This window comes from Leptosomus discolor, chromosome 13 (assembly GCF_034619465.1).
Source record: "Leptosomus discolor isolate bLepDis1 chromosome 13, bLepDis1.hap2, whole genome shotgun sequence".
NCBI lineage: Eukaryota > Metazoa > Chordata > Aves > Leptosomiformes > Leptosomidae > Leptosomus > Leptosomus discolor.
The window spans coordinates 4,294,001-4,313,792 of NC_141403.1; the positions used below are offsets into that span (position 1 = coordinate 4,294,001).

At 44.3% G+C, this 19,792-nt stretch overlaps 1 protein-coding gene across 1 annotated transcript in view; it reads left to right on the plus strand.

The window, feature by feature from the left end:
- The window catches only part of MAPRE2 (microtubule associated protein RP/EB family member 2), an 88,860-nt gene that overhangs the window by 2,946 nt on the left and 66,122 nt on the right, over window positions 1-19,792 (plus strand). Inside the window, exon 2 of the mRNA XM_086472762.1 lies at window positions 13,096-13,157. The gene's annotated coding sequence lies outside the window, so the exon portion shown is untranslated. The remainder of the gene's footprint in view (window positions 1-13,095; window positions 13,158-19,792) is intronic.

A 19,792-nucleotide genomic window follows, 5' to 3' on the forward strand; every position in this document is an offset into this window, starting at 1 on the left:
ACCCCGCTTAGCTGGGTCCCGTACTGCTTCATGAATCAGCACGCCACTAGAGATTCTCCTGTTCAGCTGTCATTCATTTAGACTGTGGAATCCTGAAATCCGAAGGGTTTTACAGATCCTGAAATCACTGTGGTTTCTTTAACATGACTGGTTTTCCTTAAATAATATTTTTTTCTCAGGGCAGCGCTGTCAAAGGAAAGAGCTGGCTTTTGCTGCCCTAGTTCCGTTCAAGTCAAACAAAGTTGCTGAGTTTAAACAGTAAGTCTTGTAGACTTAAGTTTTTTCAGTTTTTGTCCACCTGACAGTCATGCAACAATTTCCATCACAAGGAAGAAGCCTGAAGTTCAGGCTTCAGCTCCTCTGTGCGAGCTGGAAGGGGAGTTGCAAAGGATGCTGTATACATGAGAACTCTTCTTAGATAACTGAGATCTAAGTAACAAACTGAGAAAGAAAAACCTGCCAGTCGGATGTCACTTGGCCTGAGACAATATTTTTGAGGTGTTTGCAAGATGCCTGAAGGCCGCATCAGGTAAAGGATGTGATTAGCATCCTGCCTGCGACTTTAGGATGATGTATCATCTCTGCTGCAGCAATAATCCTTCACTGGGATGCGGGGACTACAGGCAACATGTGAGCATGTTAGAAAACCAGACAGAGAAATCCTACGATGGGCTTGTCAGATGACAGGGAACTTATTATGTAGCTGTGGAATGGGCCAACAAGAAACGTTTGTCTGACCGAGGGCAGTGATATCTCTTGTCTTCCTTTGAAAGGAACGCTTAGCTACTGGTACAGTTCTGTCCATTAAAACAATGTGGCACTGAGGAGCTGATGCTGCTTGGTTACAGCATTCACTGCATGCTGCCCCAAGGAGTTTGAGGTGCTGCCTCCCGCCCTTTGACCGTGAAGATCTGATTCCAGCTTTTATTGAATTCGGTGGTACACTGGTAAATACAATGTGTATGTCACGCAGCAGCCTAAATGCATCCATTTAAATCCACTAGGATTGGTGCTACAGGGTACAGGGCCTCTGAGTTATTTCCTGCATATGTCCTGCTGTGCAGTATGGTATTTATCTGTGGGTTTGTTTTTTTTTTCACGATGACCTGTTTGCATAACTCGCTTCTACAACTTGAAATTGCAGGAAAAGATTTGTTCAAAGTGATGCCTGAGGTAAAACTGAATGGTATTTCCCCTTTCTTGTAGCCCTCAGTGTACACGCTGTCCTGGAAGGTGCTGGCAAGCTGGCTCAGAAGTAATCGGTGGGAACTGGGCATCAGCCTGTGTGCCTGCAGAGTGCTGCAGCGGGTCCTGGAGCTGGCCTGAGCTTTAGGGGGGAACCACCCACGCCTTTCTACTACATGAGCATAAGTGAGGTGGTAAAGGCTTCCGGGCCACAAAGCTGATTTTATTAGAACATAAAAGATAACACGTTAGAAGAAAAAGCACTTACCAACAGGAGAGAGATCTGGTAGGTGAGATTTCTCTTCCCAGCTCGCCCCATGGTGTGCACCCACAGCCGAGCCCCACAACAGTCAAATAAATAGCTTTCCATGCGTGTGTAAACATAAAAAACTCTCTTTGAGTCGGATTCTCTTGCCATGCTACCAGATGCCTTTCCATTGGTATCAAGCAGAGACAGGCCCACCTCTTCTGGGATGTAGACTGCCAAAATGTGTGGCTTTATTCCAAATTAACTATAAAAGAAGCTGTAAACGCGGCAGCAACTTGTGTTCCTGAATTTATTGAGCTCTTAGTGTCGGAAAACTGTTACACTGGCTTGCACGACTTGTTTTCCTGCGTGGAATACTGGGGGAAAGTACACAGCACCTCAAACAAGAAAAGGTTGTAAGGACTGACTAAGGAAAGCAGGAGTATTTCTGGGATTAAAAATAGCGCACTTCCCAGTGTAACATCGTGTCACTTGGGTAAAGCTGAGACAGCTTCAGTTCTGTTAATTCTTTACATATCTTGTATGTCAAAATATATTGTCTTGATAATTTTCATAATCTGGAAATTCAACTGGAATATCAATTTGTCATCAAAAAGGAGTAGGAAAGCTGAACCCCGACAGTCTTCTCTGGGATACAGCAGTTTCTCAAAACAGACGCGTTACGCTGAGGGAGAGCAGAGTAACACTGAAGTAAAATGATGTGCTCGTGTTCTCAACAGGCAAAAGGCATTTAGCTTGATAAGGTGCCAAACAGTGTCATCTGAGAGCATTGCAAAGACTTCCAGCTGTCTTGCGTATGCTAACTAAATATCTGGGTGAATTAGACTTTGTCCCTGTGAATATTTCAGCAGAAGTGACCTTGCCTGATCTGGTTAACTCAAGCTTAAGTGCAGCTTGTCGCAATCTCCTGATAATGTTTTCGACCAAGACTGCAATTCTCTGAGCATCCTCCCCAGTGCTGAAGTGAAGGACTGTGTTTGCAGAAGCATAGCAGGGCTCTCCTCTCAGCTGCTTCCCAGCTTGCTGCAGGAGATGCTGCTCTGCTCTGTTGACTCATGTGGAAGGTGTGGCGTGTTTTGACCAGGAATGGAAGGGCGTAAGAGTCGCAGTAGAGCGCAGCAGAGTCTGAGACAGGCCCTGCAGGGAAATCAATCTTATGGGAAAGCGTAGGTTGAATCTTGCATTTTTGCTACGTGAGTTAACAAGCGAGCTGACTACCAAAAAGGGAGAAAAATTGGACTTATACCACGAGCATACATAAACTGCTCACTGGATTGTGAGAAAGAGACCTGCTTTCAGCTGATGCTGGGCGCTTCAGCTGCGGACGCTCTCTGGCTGCTCATTTGTTCCACAAGTTACTACCTTGATTCACCTTGGGCATGTTGGGTCCAGGAATATCTTGTTACAGGGCCTTCCAATAGCTGACTAATCTTACTGAAAAGAGAAGGGCTTTGTTAAATAAGTGGATGCTTAGGAAATAAGGGTTTCATTTGCAGAAGCTTTATTTAGAGCCCCAAAATGCACGTTCACCTTTTGCATGTGTATTTTATATCTAGCACTGTTTATTAAAGCAGTCATGCATGAAGATATCTGATAGTTGCCATCTTGGGAGCCCTGGATGCAAGGAGAGTGAGTCTATGCAAGACAGGAGTTGTGCCAAGCACTCTTTCAGGCTCAGCTGAAGGACACTCGGTCACTCTAAAGAAAAACAGCTACTAGGAGGCTGCCACTACAGAAAGTGCCACAGTTTGAAGAAAGTTTATCTAGCAATGTTAACAGGGGCTAGGTTCTCCAGGGCAGATTGCATGTGCCTGAGAAGAAACAGTAAGACTGGTTCTACTGCACAGGATTTGCTGTAATGGCAGGTTTATAGAAGAGGGAAACAAAAACGACAACAGCAACAAAAACCCCACCAAAACTGCTAGTTTTGCTTCCCAGCCTAGGCTAACAGGCTTTGTCTTCTAGATGTGAAAAAACGGCCAGTGTAAAGTTTAGTCAACTGTAAGGGAAATAGTGTGCATGTAAATGGCAAATCAATCTAAAATGTCTCTTTCTCCAGTGAAGTGGTGATTTTTCTTGCTTAGTTTGGACAGCAAACAGAAAACATAAGTGTCTGGGAGAGGCAGTGAGAGAAGTATCAACACTTAAATTGTGTATACTACTGAAATTAGTTTAGTGCTCCTCCAAATCAGTACTTACAGGCAGTGGGCTGAAGGAAAAACTTTCCAGAGCAGAATGTTGTGGAAGTGTAAATTCAATCTGATACTGTAGAATAGCTTGGAAACTTCCCAATTAGCTTTTTTCTAATAAGCAGAAGTGATGTGTGTGCCTTCAAGTTAGTGCACTGGTCCACTGTGTTCTGTGGCTCTTGTCCGCAGAACAGTGTAAAGAAACAATAATTCCTGTGAGCTTTGCACTGTAGCCATTTGGAGGAAATATTGCAGCTCAAAAACACAGCCCAGAAAACCTCTGATTTGTTAGACTTCAAATACAATCTGTCCTTTCAGAACAAAGCAATGTTAACTTGAGGGGTTGAAGTTTGACAGCCAACCTTTTGAACCCCCTCCCATATGACTTGCTTTAATTGTGTAGTATCATGGAGTACCCAAATGAGATAACAAGCTGTCACTCTTATCTCACAGACTGGAATGTTTTCCTTCAACTTGAAGTTCACAAGCTGTGATCAGGAGGCAATGTTATTGTAACTGAAGGACTAAAAGGTATTTCTGCAGCTTTCAAATACAGTCCTGCTCTGAAGAACCCCTCAATGACACTCTTTGTTTCCCTTAATATAGAGACCCATTTCTAGTTTCCAGCTCTTTAAACACTCAAGATCCAAAAAGCTCAGTTGGCTCTGTTCTCCCTCTCTCAAATACACAGGGTTTGCAATTTTTGCTCTAATTACTTCTGTGGGGTCATTACCACAAAGCAAGTGTCTTCAGGCCTTGATGCATTTTAGCTTTCCCATCTTGCGGGCGACATGCAAGGTTGCCCCCAGTTTCTGACAGACTTTTTACAAGTGCAGGCTTCTGATCCTTACTGAGAGTATAGGTAGCTATTATATTTGACAGTGAAGTTCTGCTTCTCTTGGTGGTCAGAGCTACTGCCACATGGGTAGGGTAAGCAAATCAGCACTCACTGTTCTGAAACATGAATAAATAACCAAATAGCGTTTCTCTGCCTACTCCCCCAAGGGATCCAATCCCATCAACATTCTCAGATCGTGTTACCTGTGCCAAACGGCAGTCGCTGACGGCTCTCAGTCAAAATACGCACAGGAGAGTGTGAAGTGGTGGTGTGCCATTCCTCCACCTTGTCGATGAAGGTGGTTGAATCAAAACACGAGATACTAAAGGGAATCTGCCCCTCAGCAGCTTGGAGAAGGCTTAAAATACACTCCTCCAGAGAGTTTCATGACGACCACTTGGCTGTGATTATGTCATTGGGACTACCTGGCTATTTTTGTCCACTGACTAAGTAATATGAAAGATTAACATAGTCCTTCCAGCAGAGATTGGCACTCAGGGATGCTTATCACACTGTGGATCTATGGAACAGTGACTCTTAGGTGCCACCTAGGAAAACTGGATGGTTGGGGTTGATTAGGTGAAAATGAGAGAGGAAAACAAACTTTTTTGGCTTTTGGTTTATGACTCAGAGCACATGTGGTGATGCTACACCCTTCAGTGTATCTAATCAGAGGTTCACAGGGCATTTCCACAAACTATAGCCTTACAGCCTTCATAGGTTTGTACATCTGTAATTGGCTGCAAGTAATCCATTCTGTTCACACAAGAGAGGAGTCCAAGAACTCTGTCTGCTTCACCAGTGTTGTAAAGAACAAAACTTTTTTTTTTAGATTTATATATTGGGTATTAGGTATTATATTTATGTATTATATATTTAGAGTCTTAAGGACTGAAATAAAAATCAAGACTTTAGCTGTTTTTATCATTGCCACAGATACTGGAACCTACCTTTGGATCCTTGAGTTAATCTCATTTTCCTATTCAGGAACTTGAGGTAGAGAAAGACATGCCAGAACTGTTAAAAGGGCTGAGATGGCAGTCCAATACGCTAACTAGGGCTCTCTTTCCTAGGTAAGGCAAGGAAGCAGTTGTGGTACTTTTACACAGAATCATTGGATGATACAGGTTGAAAGAGGTCAACTTGTCCAACCCCTGTTCAAAGCCATCACGAACAGATCAGGTTGCTCAGGAACTCGTTGAGCTCTGAATGTCTCAAAGTCATTCAGACTTCCCAGCTTCACTGGACCCAATGTTCAACCACCCTCATGATGAAAACACTTTTCCTAACATGTAATCAGGATTTGCCCTGTTGAAACTTGCCTGTCGCCTCTTGCAATGTCAATGTGTGCCTCTGAGAAGATCCTGGCTCCATCTTCTCTACACCCTCCCCTTAGGTAGCTGTGGGCTGCAATGGTACGTTCCCCCACACCCTAAGCCTTCTCTTCAGGCCGGACAAACCCAGCCCGCTCAGTCTCCCCTGCATCACGTGCTCCAGCTCCTTAACCATCTTGGTGTAGTAGACTGGGTTCCAGTATGTCTGTCGCTGGTTTGTGGCTCCCCAGTACGAAGTTGCTTCACTTTTGCGAGCCCTGAAAACAGGGGCGTAATTACTGCCCTGGATCTGCCACCCCAGCCCAGCGCAGGGTTGTCCTTTTCTACTGCAAGGGCGTACTGCTGAGTCTTTTCCAACTTGTTCCACCAAGACCCTTAGGCCTTTTTTTCTCGGAAGCTGTCTCCAGCTAGCTGGTACCCAGGAAGGTCATTCCCTCCCAGGAGCAGGAATTTGCATACTTGCTTTCCAGGTCTGTCCTTGTCTCTTTCCTGGTTTGAAATAGGCACAGGTAGTGAATGTTGCTGTGGTTTAGTGATTACTTTTACTTTTTAAAGAAAGCTACTGAATTCTGCAACTTAGCAAAGATCACTGGTCGGTAAGGTGGGCGACTTGCGTGCACGGCTGTGTGCTCGTAGCAGAGCAGTGTGTTAGAACAGAAGGGCTGGTAGGAGCGTTTAACCCCCTCTTTGTGGCCACCTAACTGATTGTTGCTGAATATTCTCTATATGCTTAATTTTCCTCACTAACTGCAAAGAGATATCTGAAGAACTAATCCCACAAGAGAAGGGGATTCAGCCCATCTAGACTTGGGCATACTAACTGAGCTACCTGCATTTTTCTCAGACATATCTAGAAGTGAAAGGGCTACAGTGAAAGGTGCTATTTAAATTTAAGTTACTTCTTGAGTTTAAACGTGTCTTTTAGAGCTCTTAGACCAACTCATTCTTCTAAATATTTTGCTGGCCCCAAAGCTGGTACGTTTTAGGTCACTGAAGCAGTTCTGGGAGTCCTGCAGTTTGCCGTAGCTGCCTGTATAACACTTCCATAGAAGTTATACGTGGGCTTTCCCTACCATGCTTGTCCAGCAGCTTGTTTTCAAAGAATGTTATCTGGGTAATTCAACATATTACCATGTCATCAGGACTTCTCATGTTGAACTTCAGGTTTTGCTGTCTTAAAAGAACTTGGACAAAAAAGCAATGGACACAGGTTTTGGGGTTTTAACATCTGAATGTGTACCTTAATGCTTTTTTCCTTGAATCTTCTTTGTAATTATCAGTTGCTGATTAGCCTACAAAATGAAGCCTGAAGCTGGGCGCAGGAAGTACTGGAAACTTGTGGTGGGTTGACCTGGACCGAAGCAGTTGCTGCTAGCTGGCCTCCACGTGTCTTTTACTCCTTTCATATTGAAGAGGGGAAAAGCTGATCTGTGTTCTGCCATAGCTCTGTGTACCCACCAGTCCCCAGGCCGTATTTGAAGATGAGTTCCTTTCCACATTTAGAGCTTGATATTCCAGCCCGCTCAGTGGAGTTGTTCCCTGTACCTGTTTCTGGCCAGCAATAACAGCCAGTGAGTTTCTGCCCTCCCAGTTGTGCCAACCCAGCTGTTGACAGGGCCATGCTGTGTACTGAAACAGGGAACTGCGCCAGATTTGGTTTTTTTTTTAAATCTGCAAAATGGTGACTTTGAAACTAGATCGCTTTCTGCGTTGGGTTCAGAGTTGTTCCAGAAAAACTGCGGGGCAGCCCAGAGATATACATAAGGAGTGAACAGTTAAGGCTGGAATGCCTTAAGGCAATATTATTGCCACATGCTTCATAATGTGAAACCTTAGTCAGGGCTGGCTTTTCTTGCCTCACTATAAAACATATGCATCACCACAGCAGAACTTTATGTTTATAAAGAGGAAAGTATTAAATGTGTTAAGTGATTCTAGTGTATGAAACAAAGCAGACACACGATCAACTCTAGTTATTCTTAAACCAAATGCAGTCTGTAAGATGGTATAATGCCTACCAGAAAAACACATCAAAATGGATCGTACATTAGTACGTACAGAAGGGTGTTGATGGTTCACTGCAGTCAAATGTGCGATCCACAGACAGGTGCCGGACAAAATTGGTGATTGTATTAGATGTAGAAGCCAACAGATGTGGGCACTGACAATACGAGTAGAATAGATTTTTAGTTAGTGTGATAGAAATTGAAATGTGGACATCAATGACTCTGAACTAAAATTTGAACAAAAGGATGCCTCAAATAATTGAAGGTAGATTATTTTCTCCAAAAGGAGCAGATACACTTAGCTCCGTTTCAACCAAAAAAAGTTGAATGTGGCAGCCTGCTGCTAAATCAAAGAATGATAAATACGCGTTCTCAGCTGTTTGTCCTATTAGGTCTGCCACCTACAGCTTGATACACTGGTTTGGCATTGCTTGCTATGCAAAAAAAAAAAAAAACAACAAAAGTTTGCTGAATCTGTCACACTAACTAAAGATCACATAAAAAACTGTTACACCTTCTTCAAGTTGGAAGATAATTACTGCATCTCAGAGTTACTGGGTTGAAGGCAAGGAAGGTATTTGATAATAGGGGGAGGGTAGGTAGGGTGTGCAAAAATGTTGGTGTCACACTGCAGTTGGCTGGAGTCTTGAACCCAAAATTCTCTCCAAGGTACGTGGAAACTCCAGTTTACAAAAGGTTGAAGGATGGGAGAGGACAACAAGAAATGACAGAAGTTGGTTTACTGCTCTATAGGGAGAACAATCTCGTGGCCTTCCAAGCAGAGTAGAAGAAGTCTTCTTGAGAAATGATGCGTGTTCTTTCCTATGAAGTTGTTAAGTAGTACGTGCTGGGATTTACTTTATATGTAAATGACTAAAAAAAAAGATTGGTTGCTTTGTAAATGAGAGAGCGGGAACAGAGTTTTATTAGAAGTCTCTAGGACCTTTTTCATGCCAATAGATGACTTGAAATCAGAGCACTTGAATCAGAGAGGCAGAACCACTGGGACAAAGCCATGTCTGAAATGGCAGGAGCAAAAGAGGTGGGAAGCTCTGTCGTGCGCTTGGTAGCAGCATCTTACATCTTCTGGGACCGCCTTCCTTGTGAAGCAGTCCCGGTCAAACTACGTTTCTCATGGTTTTGGAGCTGGAGATAGCACAAAACTCAGCTCTGATACTTGATTTCTTTGCCTTGAGTCTTTGCCTTTGTGCCTTCCATATACTGCTGCAGAGCCCAGTCCTGAGTAGGTGCAGAGGACTTACCCAGGAACAGTGAGACAGCATAGGGTTGGGCTGTTAACAGTCAGTTGAGAAATCTGCCGATCTGTGAAGTGTATGGGGGTTTTTGTTTTGGTTTTTGTGATTCATGCACAGCTCATAAAAACAGTAGTTCTTTCCTTTGATGCTGGAAGCCTTAAAATTAATCTTTCAGTTCATCTTTTCAACAGGAAAGCATATGTAAATAGTGATATACACTGTTTTCTGATTTACACTCCGAGTTTGTCCATTTCTGTAATTTGTCAAGCTATTCTCCACTCAGTAAATGCCTGGATGGCTGCCACAAGGGATTTGCTTGAATTCTTTCAGTTGCTAAAAATAAGTTGGTTTTGAAGTTGTTTTCTGTAGCTGCTGAGGATATTTGAGGCAATAATAGGTGGCTGTCAGCCTATATTACAAATTGTTTTCATGCAACATCACATTCCCAGTCCTTGGGGGGTGGGGGAAGATCTGTGCAGTATGGAAGAAAGCATCCAGTGCACTGAGACACGGTAGCAGAAGACTCTGTGCCCACATGGCAAATACAGTTCCTGGAGACAAAGTTTTGCAAATACATCGTCAAATGTACCAGAAGGCATTTGATTTGAATCACCTTAACAACATTCTGTCCTAACTTTTCCTCCTTGGTCCTTCAAACTAACAGCTGTGGGTGCTGCTTTTCATAGTACGACTATAATGTGTTTCTAGATGTACCTTGTTTTCTGCAGATCACCCCTGCTGTACTGTCTTTTTTGACTTAGTTGCTTTGCTCTCGGCTTGCTTTCTCATGCCAAATTCTTGGTTTGGCTGGTGGGTTTTTCTTCTTTTGGTCTGTATTCATTCAAAATTAAATTAATGTTTTACAGCATTTCATGGGATGTTGTGGTAAAAGCCCCTTCTGTGTCAGTTTGTGTGAATGGGTTCAACAGGTAACTCAAGTTTGTGGAGGTAGCAATAGCTACTAGAAAACAAGTTCGCAGGGAGGAAGAGTATGCAGTGAGGAGGAGGTGAAAGCCTCCTGAGACTAGGTGAGCCCTGGAGAGCCATAGTCCCATTGAATCCACTGGACATCCCAAGATCCCATAAACTCTGACCAGCAAGAGTCTACCAAACCTGTCCAAGGCCTCCACCAGCGCACACCAGTGTCAGTGTCAGGTTGTGTAACTCAGCTGCAGAAAGTGGTGAACATCAGCTACGGGGCTGTATAGGTAACTGGTGAAACCAGGGACCCCCTGAGGGGCTTTCTGAATGCCTGCCTGGAAGCCAGTGGCCCACCAGTCCAACCTGCTGGCTGGGCTTGGCCTCCCGACTGTTGCTGCAAGTGGGGTGACAGGAGAGGTTGCAGGAGTAGACTGGGAGGGGGAGAGCTAAATGTACTATGGGAATAGTCATTGGCTTTTAATAAAATCTGCTTGATTCTGTTAATAACAGCTTAAGTGAAAACATTTTCTCATAAACATTGGTCTGTTTCCCCCAGTGCAATTCCCCCATCAGGGAAACAGATAGTATAATACAGGGAACTTGCAGCTATGTGCAGCTTCAAAACATTGAACAAGTTACAAGTTTCTGTCCTTTTTTCTCATCTGTTTCACTACTTAGGATTTTCTGAGATTCCTCTTTAAAATGATGGGGGTTTTTTTCTGTGTTCTAAGGTCTTTTCCATTTTCCAGATCCTCTAGATCTTTACCGTCTTGCTTTTTTACCCCTTGACCTTTTCCCTAGGTTTACCAGTGTGGAAGGAGTAATTTCTTTAGATGGCTTGGTAGGTGACCCTTTAGGAGATGGGAACCTATTTTAATATCAGTGGAGCCTGTGTGTGTTGGGGAGTTTTGAGGAACTGAATTGTGCTTACTGGTTTATGTGGAGCGGTGCTGTGGTGCCAGTGTCTGCAGCTGAGAGCTGTGCATGGCCTGGCATGTAGTGGGAGGAAACATGGCATCCCTTCCTCCCCCTTGTTTTCATTGCACACCTTTATCCCTCCACCCTTCCAAAGAAGACTCCAGCTCCCCATTGTTACCTTCCTCACACCCACTAACTAGGACCTCTGCTGCATTCCTTTGTCCACCTAAATTAAATTCCACCTTAATGATCCGGTGTTTCCTACCACTCCCTTGCCTGGGTGCTGCTCCGGCATCTCAAGCCAGAAGTACAGGTCGAGGTGTTGGCATGGCTTACGGAGCAGGTGGAGACCTGGCAGCGCTACTGCACACAGCAGCAAGCGAGTGCCAATTATCATCCATAAGTTTCCAAGTTTCAGGAACCTCTGCTATGAGGACTTCTGGTGGGTGTTTTTTCCTCTAAGACTATACAAATGAAGTTCAGTGTGGTGGTGTTACTCAAGTCCCTCTCAAACCGAGATCTGCACACTGAAGACGATTAAATAGTTATCTCTGTCTTCAGATGCCATAAATATCACTCTCTTCGGAAAGTAAAGTGTGGAAAATATTCCATGAGCAAATTAGGTCTCACATTTCTAAGGGAATTGCCGTGTCTCTCCGCTGCTGTTGCCTGCTAGAAGTTCTGGTCAACACCTTCTGGTGTGAGATTACTTCTTCTAACCATTGTCTGAAGTGTCCCATCCTTACAAGTTATTGGAGTAGTGCCGTTAGATCCCAGCCTAAGTTCAGGGGGGTCTACTTGAGCAAAAGCCAACATACCATGATGGATTTGCCGTTGCTTTGCCAATAGGATGCCTGAGGTTTGTCAGCTGTGCTGGAATCACTTTCCACATTAAACAAATGGAAGAAAAAGAGTACATTGAAAAGCAAAGCTTAAGAGGCTTGGAGAGATTCAAAGAAATGAAACAATAACATGTTTAATAGCTAATTCCCACTCTGGTTTGGCTTTAAGGTAGCTTCAGCCTTCCAGTCTGCTAGCAGCCTTCCTAAGTTCTCTGCCAGGATGAGTCACAGCTCCTGGAGCTGGGATCCAGTCCTTTAGACAAGCCATCCTTAAAGGTCTGTTTACCTTTCCCAGATGACAATGAATTGCAGTGAGACTTGCTCTGTGTTTTCCTCCTCTTAAAACAGGGGTTGTGATGAATATAAATTCACCTGAGGGAGCTTCTTGCATCCCTCAGTCCTGATTCAACCTGAGCACCGCTGGGATCCTGTTTGGTGTAGTTTCGTGCTGTTATGCAGAGATAGATGCCATTGGAATACCCCTCCCTGCTGGGCTGTCTCAACTAGTTGACTAGGAATGCAAAACAAGCAATAACCAGAGCCCTGGTCTGACTGTAAACCATTATTTACCTGCTAGGAACGATATTTTCTGCTGACTGAGAAGGTGAATTAAGAAACTTAGCCACGTAACCCTAGTATGTAATTCATGGCACAAATTGAAACCCATATATGGTTGCTTCTGCTGATGTTTCTGTAGCCTGTAACGTAGCACTTGATGTGAGGACAAATCTGGCAATTGTAGGCAGTTGCATTGAGGAGCACTGAAGGGAATGGCCCTTAATGTGGCTGCTCCAAGTGGGCAACACCATGACTTCGTTGCCAAGTGAGACACTTCAAAGGATTCCCAGCTTTTTTGTGTTGTGTTGGCAAAAACATGGGCTTTCCTGGCTGCCAGTTCATGGGTTTCTCAATGATAGATTTTTATTTTTTTCCTCCGAAAAGCTGTTCAGGCAAGTGCAGCAAGGCCCCAGTTGCATGACGCTACGGTCATAACTGATTGCCTGTGCTCGGAAGAAGCCTGGTCAGATGAAGAAACAGCAATGTGCCTGCAATTATGAATAAACTCTGAATGTAGCCCTGCATAAGGGAGCTCATAGATCTGCTACTATATCAGGGGGACATCTGATTGTTGTGCAGATGTGTTAGACACTGAACCATTGTGAACTCAGCTGAATTAGGGGATTGTAACGAAGGACTTCTCCTCTTGTTTCGTTTTTAGCGTACGGCTATTGCGTCACTGCCCAACCAATACAGACAAAGACCATTCAATGAGTCTTTTTTTTTTTCTTTTTTTCCTGTTTGCTTGTTGAACTAAAGGTTTTCATGTTTTCTTTCCAGTACCAAATTGCTGCAAGGAATAGTTCAAGCCGGCAACCAGGGACAGTGCTTGGATGCTCAAAGTAAGTATGTTTGTGGGTTTGTAAGTGTTTGTTATAGTGCTAGTGACAGAAAGTACGCAAGAACTTGTGCTTGGTGTCTGTAAGGCAGTAACTAGATAAGTTTGGTATCAATAATAAGTGATGTTCGTTTGCAACACCTTTGACTGTGTAATTACTAGATTCAAGTCATCAGGAATTATTCCTTCATGAAACAGAACTGATGAAAGCTCAAGCAGATGCCACAGGCTTTTTGGAAATAGTATGGATTTTTGACTGGAGTAAGAAGGAAATGCTGGCAGAAAGGAATTAAAAAAAAAAAAAAGAAAAAAAGAAAAGCAAAGGTGGACAATGATTCTCCCCTTCTGTTTCTGAGCGTTGAGAAATTGTATTCTTGCTTTTATTTTGTTAAACATTAGCTCTTCTGCACACGATTAGCGCTGCCTTCATAATGTGAAGCGGAAAAAGAGCAAGCGCACAAAACGCCACTGTACAGGGTTAGTAATTAACGTCAGACCGAATTTTTAAGGTGCCGTCCCTTTTTTTAATCACCAGCTCCCGGGGGGGGGGGGGTGTTAAATCTCATCCCACCCGCCGGGGATGCCAACTTGAACTGTCCAGCCTCCAGCTTGGCCTCTGTGAAATCCGGGCAGGGGCTGAAACCTGCGGAGAGAGGCGAGAGAGCAGTGGCAGCAGGAGGGGGAGGCCCACAAGGTGGCAATGTTGAAAAGCCTTCCGAAAGGATGCGCCTGGACCGGCGCTGGGCGTCCTGCCGGGGCATCGCTGGCTGCCCCCGTGTCGCTGCTGCTGCAGCTGGGCTGTTACCCAAGAAATCGTCACCGTTACCAAAACGGAGCGTAAGATCCCTGGTAGGAAACCTCCTTTTGAAGAGCTTCCCCACTGACAGGGCTCCCCGTGCTGTGCTGGGTACCGTGGGTGCCTTTTCCCTTGGCGAGGGGCGTGCTGCAGCGTTGGTGGTTTGCGGTACAGCGTGGGGAGTCTTTCTTCATAGATAGGGCTGGAAATATTGCGTAGCACCGAAGGGGCGCTCGGGCTGTGTGGTGAAGAGCTTTCTTTTTAAAACACACCGCCGCGTTTCTGCTAGTGCTTGCTGTTGCAAGGGTGTAAAGGCTGACTTTGGATGTAGGAGGCATTTCAAGTTTGCGTTATCAAGTTTGATACTTTGTGCTTTGTGGTTAAAAGTGAAAAGATTTGTCTGAGCTGTTTTAAAGACTTGTTTCACGGTGAAACTAGGGATTTGCTCCAAGGTATTTAATGCCCTGAAAAAAACTTAAATATGTTTGCAGAAAGATTTCTCCAGGTACATGACAGACATGAGAAGTTATTCAGCGTAAGTTCTATGGGAAATGCAAGAATTGCCTCTGTTCACTGGCACAGACGCAGGGAAGGAGAAGAGGCTGACATTGGGAGAGGGAGAGTTAAACGAGGAGCCACGGAGATCAAATTCATCAGGTTGCAAGAGAAGAGTTACTTTCACAGCAATTAGAAGATATGTGAGGCCAGTGAAGTAGCTGGAGATTCTCAGGAGGAGAACAGTCTAATTTAGAGCTGGAAGAGGCTTGTGTGCCTCAAGGATGAAGCAGTAGGTCTGGACTACAGGAGGCATCTGAGAGGAAGAACTAGGAAAATGTAACGGCCTCCCCCTGTGGACACACACCTTCCCGTGAAGGTGTTGCAGGTGGAGGTGCAGCGGGGCAGTGCCCTGCGCTGAGCCACGGTGGGTTTCATCTGTCGCTTTCTACTCTTGCACAGAGTAGGTGCCACTGCTTAAAGTGAAGCTTTGTCACTGGTTATACTGGTGTTGTCACAAGCGCTTTGAACCAACAGGAAATCTGAAGCAAGCTGTGAGTGCTGACGAAGTTCAGTCACCAAAAGGACATTTATAAAAGCACGCTGCATCCTACCTGTCTAATAGAAACTTGTGACACGGGCAGATTGCCTGCAATGAGTGACCCTCTCTGTGAAGCAACAGACAGCTTTCCAGCATATTCCCCATGGATTGCTGCTTACTGTGTAGCCTTTCCTTTCCAAATCCCTTAGTCCTTATGGCCTATTATATGTCAAAATGAAGATCTAGCTATCAGCCTTCTAATACTAGAGATTCATTGTATTGCTAGAGAATTAGCTAAGCTATTACAATTGCAAAAGCCAAATCCATGTAACATGCTATTATGTGCTAGTCGTGCTCGGGAAACCTTCCAGTAGGGTTTCAGTGCCTTGGAGCCTGACAATTGTGTGTATCTTTTCGTGGAGTTAAGTTATATGGGCAACAACATGAGGAATGGATGTTGGAGCATTTATGGAATTTTACAGTTCTCACATCAGACGCTCTCATGTGCGAGATGCAGATAAGGGGGCTTTTGGCAGTTACAACTCCTTGCTTGATGTGTTATCACTAAAACATTTACAATACACCTTAACGTTAGAAAGCAAGTTTGGTTTCTACTAAAACATTAGCTCAGGAATTAACTGTTATTTCAGTAATTCTGAGATGGGGGAAGGGAAAGCAACTATATTAAAAATACATGTATACACATGTACATAAAGTATGTTTGTATGCTGAACTACTAATTCATGAAGCGTTCAGGGGAGAGCTGAACGAAAAGGGCTGTGTGAGCTTTTCTTTTCCCTGCCCAGAAACAAATGTTCCCTGGCCATTCATGCTAAAGGTGCATATAGTTGCTTAAACCAGGTAGGCTGAAAAAGCTTTGCCTCTCACCATTTTCTCCCTATCTCCCAGCGTCAGCACTGGTGCAGAGTAAAATACTGCTTCTAGATAAGTGCACTTTGTTTCCTACTCAGTTCCACGCTGCTTGATTTCCCCAAACTGGTCCCCTTGATGTCCACCAAAGAAGACCTGACCTGCCTACGTGCTGCTTTGTATCTTCAGCCAAAAGACTGAAGAAATATGAAATAGGTGAATTGTGGGGCTGAGCGGAGTTCTCCAAAAGCATTTTCGTTCTGTGGAAACACCACAAGGTCCCCCAAAATGTAGCGGAGGACATCTGATTTGGATTCAGTCCTGCATAGGACACAGCTGCTTTATAGCTGGTTTTGATCCAACATGAGAAAACTGGAGGCCTAAATCCTGAACCTAAGAGAGCAAATTTAACCAAAGTGGAATGTTTGTTTATGACTGTGCGCTCACCAGCCCCGTTCCCTTCTTAACTTAGGAATTGGGTAGCTTGGATAGCCTTTTATGGTGCTGTCTGAAAATATTCTGAACTTTGGGGTGATATTTATTTTTTCAGTGCCCAATACCAAAAATTATCCCACAGGAGCTCAGCAAAGCAGCTGACTCATCAGGAACGTAACTTTGCTTTTCAGAAAGATAACGTGTGGTTTTGTTCAGAGTTAATAATGAGATCCTTTCCAACGCAGAAGCTGTCAACAGCGCTGACATACATTCACAGTTACAAAAACACATAGCCTTGTGGTTGGGGCTTTTATTAAATAGAAACCTCATTTTCTACTGTAATGAGGAAAAGACACTGTTTTCATGCCACTATTACCTTTTGTGCTCAAAATGTTACAGAAGCCTAATTTTTTTTGCTTTATACACAACATGACTGTTCAGAGGTTAGAAAATGTTGCTACTTTATGCCATGACTGTTGAGGCCATGACAATATATAATAATAGGAAAAAAGAATGAGACCTTTGTCTCTAGTTGTCTTTTGTTGCCTTCTGCGTTTTGCCCATCAATGGTGCTTCATTTAAGAGTTGGAGAATGTTTATTAAAGGAGGATTCAAGTGATGGTTTGAGTTTTGCTCCAGCAGCAGAAGGGAAAAAAACAAAACTTTTTTTTTTTTTAAGGTCCTTAAAAATATTAATCCTTGTCAGGTATGTCAAGTATTTGTAGTGCATCCAGATGCTATAAAAAATAACTGTGTCATTTTTGAAGCAGTTTCTAGATATTATAAATATAATCTTGCAGATGTGCGCAGGACCTACCCTGATGCTCTGCAGTCATCCTGAGTCTGCTGTCAGGCTGGATCCGTTAGGAAAACAGAGGATCTTTTTCTAGTAGTCTGTGTCTTGCTAGTCTGTTTGCAATACTGGCTGCGAGTGTGATCGCTTGCTGATGGCTTTAATGCCCGGAAGGTGCTAACAGCGAAGTGCTAAGTAGCCCTAGGTTTCATCTAGGGAAGGAAAGGCAAAGGCAGGAGGGATGGGGAAAGGAAGGCAGATGGAGGAGTGTAAAAGGGGGTGCAAGCTGGAGCATGGGAGGTTCCACATCAACATAAGGAAAAGCTTTTTCCCTATGAGGGTGACAGAGCACTGGAACAGGCTGCCCAGAGGGGTGGTGGAGTCTCCTTGTCTGGAGACATTCAAAACCCGCCTGGATGCATTCCTGTGTGATCTACTCTAGGTGGTCCTGCTCTGGCAGGGGGGTTGGACTAAATGATCTTTTGAGGTCCCTTCCAACCCCTGAAGTTCTGTGGTTCTGTGAAAAGGAAGATGGGAAGAGAAGGCTGGGCTGGCGCGGTGGTGACTGCACACAGTGGTGACCCCCAAGTGCTGCTGAGGAATACAACAAAGAACTGGGCTGAAACCAAAATGCTGTTGCAGATGACGTGGGAGGCGGGTGGAGCTCAGAGTGCCGTGACTGTGTTCCCAGTTCTTTTCTATAAAGTACACGTGTCCCTGTCCTGTGGTGTGGTAGGTGCCAGGTAGCTTACCTGGCCTCCTCTGCGATGCTGCTGCTAAAGTCTGTGCCTGCACATCAGGCCCTGGGATGCTGAGCTGCGGTGCTCAGCGCCTCCAGCAGCATAGCAAAGTCCAGGGGCTCGGCAGGCTCCCAGAAACCCACCGCGCCTGCTAGGAGCTCAAGAGTGAAGAAAGGCTTGAAAGAGCTCATTCCAATATTGCACTTATTTTAAAGAGGGGTTGGGGCAGGAGGGTTGTTGGTTGTTGCTTTCTTTTCTGGTTTTGTTTCTTGGGTTTTTGTTGATTTTTTTTTTTTTTTTTTTTTTTTTTCCCCTTAATCCAAGTATCAGCACTTTCCAATATTTCTCTGCAATCACTGGGGCTGGAAACCTCAGCTTTAATTAGCTGACTGCTGAGATTCTTAGATGATTAAGTTGCTCCGTGATCTGCAGCTTCCAGAAAAATCACCCTATATACTGAGTCACAGTCAAGCGTGAGTCGCTGGCAACGCACAGCACGCTGGTGAGGTCAGGTGGAAGCAACACGCGTTTAATTTTGTAAGTTGTCCTTATAGTAAAAAAGTTGCTTATAATAATGGCTTCTTCAGCCTTCTTAGAGACTTGTTTAGCCTTAGGTACAACGTGGGAAGGCCACTGTTGTGCGCACTGCTGTTGCGTTACAATACAAGGTACCAAAATTAGAGGTTTTCAGTGTCTTGGGACCTAGTAATTTGTAGCTCTTGATACGTTTCCTCTGTTGTTAATTCAGGGCTTGCACTTAAGCCCCAGTGTTGTAATCGCCTGTGTCACCTTACATGTTTGTTCCCACCTGAGCCTGGAGCAGGCCCAGGAACAGGCATGTGGTGGGAGGCGCTTACACGTGGGCAGAGCCGATGGCAGCTGGCTTGAGCCTTAAAAGCCTCAGCTGGACATCTGCCACCAAACCGTGCTGCAGCCCCCGTTAAAAATCCTCCCTGAGCGACTGGATAGGCCAGGTACTTGTGGTTCCCATGTAGTAACTGGGGAGCACCAGTTTTACTTCTCCATGAGTACCCGTTCCTCGAGGAAGGAAGCTGGCAGTGCCCCCATATTAAGGTTTATGCAGTGGCTTCCATTAGAGCTTCATCCTCTTACATGAGGCCTGGATTTGGCTCACCACTAATGACCTGAGTGGGCTGCGTGGGATAAACGCCTTCTAACAGCACTATGGGGAACCCCCTTACATTATATTGTAGGTTTTAAAAAGAATAACTAGTTCTCATCTTGTGTCTGTATTAAAGAACAATATTGACTGCGCTGAAGAATATTCAGGCTTGGTCTGATTTCATAGCTAGGATTTTTTTGTCTAATATAAGAGGCTTCGTGTAATCGCTCTTTTAAATCTACAGCTTATGTTTGACAAGTGGGTCATTGGTTAATGGAAGCAAGTAAATCCAGCTGTTTATCTTTCCAGTAAGATCATGTACTTTCTGTGTGCCCTTGTCTGCTTGGAATGGAGATGTGTACATTTTTAATGGCCCTCCCTCTGTTTTAAAGTAGGGGCGTGAGCTTTATATTACATTTCGTCTATTCCCTACGTTTAAATAAAATAGTCACAGTGGTAGTTCAGCTGCTATCACATTTGATCCACAAATTTCTGGCAGCAGATGAGGTACTATTAATTTAATTACCAGGTGTGGTTTTTAAAAAGTTGTTAATTTGACTTTATAAGGAAAATTTGCTGTTGTACACTGCTTGCAAGTTTTCTTGTTTCCACATTTCTCCTCCCCAAGACCCAGCATTTGTGTGTGTTGCTGTTAGCAGATGCACGTTCCACTAAAGCAGACCAGCAGTAGCTTACTCCAATTAGCTTTGCTTCTTAACCAGGCAAGTACATTTTTTGGCTAATTTGAAATTCCAGGATTTTGGAAAGTGCTTGGTAGGCTTTCTGTAGGGTGCAAGTACCTAAATAAAGCACTTGCAGCACTAGGTTCATAAAGGGCTCAGAGTA